The sequence below is a fragment of the Artemia franciscana genome, unplaced genomic scaffold (assembly GCF_032884065.1).
Source record: "Artemia franciscana unplaced genomic scaffold, ASM3288406v1 Scaffold_805, whole genome shotgun sequence".
In the NCBI taxonomy this organism is placed as follows: Eukaryota; Metazoa; Arthropoda; class Branchiopoda; order Anostraca; family Artemiidae; genus Artemia; species Artemia franciscana.
The window spans coordinates 314,518-317,540 of record NW_027068063.1 but is presented as its reverse complement, the minus strand read 5'-3'; positions in this window follow the sequence as shown (position 1 = coordinate 317,540).

Below are 3,023 nucleotides of genomic sequence, written 5' to 3'. Positions count from 1 at the left end.
TTCTTACAAACTACTTGTTGATCCTAGAGTTAGGGATAGTTCATAGGAACGGAGTACAAGACAGATAAAATACAAAACGGCGTTCATCAAAACAATTAATGAACATCATTTATTATACACGAACATGTGTTGGATACTTATAAGTTTAAACATCCCCTTTTAAAATGGGGATGTCATAAAGGAAAACTGGTTTTGTTGTTATGTCTCAAAAACAGTCTCGACAGATCTGTTTCTGGACCCTTCATTTTATATTTATGGATTAATGCTAAACTTAAAAAAATGTAGCTAGGTTTTTTTATAAATAGAGTGAACCTTGATAAAAGTTGGAAAGGCGATCTTGCTTGTCGAAATGCCCCAATGTCAGAATTTACCGTATCTATATGCCTACTAATGGCGAAATAATAATAATTATGAAATGACTAAAATAATTAATTCTCTCAAATATGTTGAAAAACCATCGGAGAAAGAATAATTTGTGTTGAAAATATGTTCCGTGTTCATTAAAGAGCCAACACCACTAGTTATTTGGGGGAGTTAAATGAGAGTTGTGCAACTCATATTTATGGCTTTTTCCTTTTCTTTGTGCTCTATATCTTCATTCAGCGTAGTCTGTTTGGTTTAAGATTGTTAACTTGGAGGATTCGATTTATGCCCGTCCGATCTCTAAAATTCTGTCTTTTCTTTGGAGAAAATACATCGTTTTCATGTACTGGATTTTCAGTGAAATGGTAGTGCATATATTACTTTTGTATAGCTTCTGGTGTATAGAAGAGCATCCTAACCCCCAAAAACCTTGGGGTATTTTCTTGAGTATCTAGGCTTGTATGAGAAGGCTAGAGGAATTTTTTAAGACCCTAATAAAATTATTGATGAAGGATTTCGATCATCCTTCAAAAGATCAATACAGTACGGCCGTGCGAAATACGAAAGGGATTGTATGACATTTTCGAAAATGTTCGAGATTAAAGCGTTTCCAGTTGAGTCATAGCACATGTGAAAGCTTTTGAAATTGTTGAGAAAACTTTGCTCGGGTATATAGATAGAGCATGACAAATAGATTCGCTAGAATGTCAATAACCAGGAGAGTATTTTCAGTATCGCTATTTGATCTCTAGCACCAAAAACAAGAAGAACATTAGGGAATTTTTTAAGACAGTGGGAAACAAATTAGAATGAATATTTCGGCCCTATGTCCAAGGGCTGTCTTCAGCAATGCAAATAAGAAAAAACAGCTGACAAGAGGATAAAATCAATAAAACTAAAATGAACAGTTTTTCATGACAGTCCCAGCATCCTTACCTCAGCGAAGTTCAACCAGGACTCTGGTTGAGGCGTTTCCTTTTTGCAATCAATGGCATTTTTTTTTTGCGGCTTCTCTTGGTAGGGTTTATGCCTGTCCACTCGTAGCAAAATTAATTTTTCATTGTCAGCAATTGTCATATTGTTGATAAATTTACTTAGATTGCCCTCAAAGTGCTGTTTTGGCGAAAGGACCAATTCTATTGGTGTCAGCTTGTAGGGATTAGCCATTTTTGAGGAAATAGTTTTTAAAAGTCCCGCAATTAACGGCTGTAAAAGTGCAAAGAAGCTTCCGCCTACTTGAAGGACACTTCCTTTTAAATTTCTTCCCCTTGTTTTTGCCTGCTATGGCACGCACTAGTGAACAATTTACTTTGTCTGTTCCTAAAATACTTCTAGCAGCAGAACATCACTCTCAGTTAAATTTAAACAAAGCTCTGATAAGAGATTAATGAATTCTTTGTCAACCTCATATTTGAGCGTAGCTTTCCTAAGCCTTGGTTTGGAATTACCTAGGACGTAAAATAAATATCAGTTTTCTTGTAGTTTCCTCAGCAACTTGATGTCAACTAATGACCTTTTACAGTTCAATGGTAAAAATAGGGTAATTTTATTGTCAAAAATGTTGGTGACTACAGTCAAATGCTTGGGTGTTTTCTGATTGAGAAACAGCACAATGTAACTATAGGTCTATTTTAAGCCTGATTGTGCGCTAAGAGTAGAAATTTCGATTCACAGGGATATATTTGTTATTTAAACTTATGAGGGAATGTTAATCACGAACAGTCCTGTACGTAATATATTTAGTACAATTCAAAGCAAGTGACCTCATAAATTTGTTCTGATGAAAGAGTTTGTTGAGGACAGCTTTTACCGATATTTTTTCATGATGAGATTGGACCTTGAATAATTGTAGCATCTCTTGAGACCATTCTTCAATAGATTCAGATAAATCATTTGGTTCAGTTAAATAGTTTGGTTCAATAACGTTTAATACATCAAGCCTTTGTATGAATTTTATGTCTGGTGCAATGGTCTTTATTTTATCATACGACTCTTGCCACACGCTATAAAAATAGCGATCGTTAAAAATAGCAGATATTTTTTGAATTTTATAAAATATTTTTTTACGATATTGAATGATTTTCGTTAAAAATCTTGTTTTGCCAGATATTGATGGCCCACAAAGAAACGATCTGAATGTAGAGTTTGCTCTTCTCAATTTTAAAATACAACTAACTCTAAAATGCCTCAATCTGTTGAATAAATATTAATTTCCTATGTTTGAGAATACAAAAATTAAGAATAATAAATGGTTTCTTTATTGACAAAAAAATCGCTACAAAAAATATAATGACATTCGAATATCACATTTATTTTTAATAACACACAGTAGGCACTTGGGAAAACAACAAACATTTTCATTTAGATAAAATAGACACTTAGGAGCAAAATAAACAGCGACACGATATAAAAGTTCTTGAGAGGGGACCTTGGGAAGCACGGTGGTCGTCTCGGTGGCTAAAGGACGGAGCTAGGCAGTGGCAGATTCCAGGTAAATAATAGTATAATATTAAACACTTTATGTCAAGATATAGAAAAATGTACCGACACATAAAAAACAACAATAAAAACTCTGCCTTACACGGAACAAACATACATATGTAAAAAAAAAGCACTGGTGAAATGAAAAAAAGAACCCCGTCCCACTTACTACTGAATTT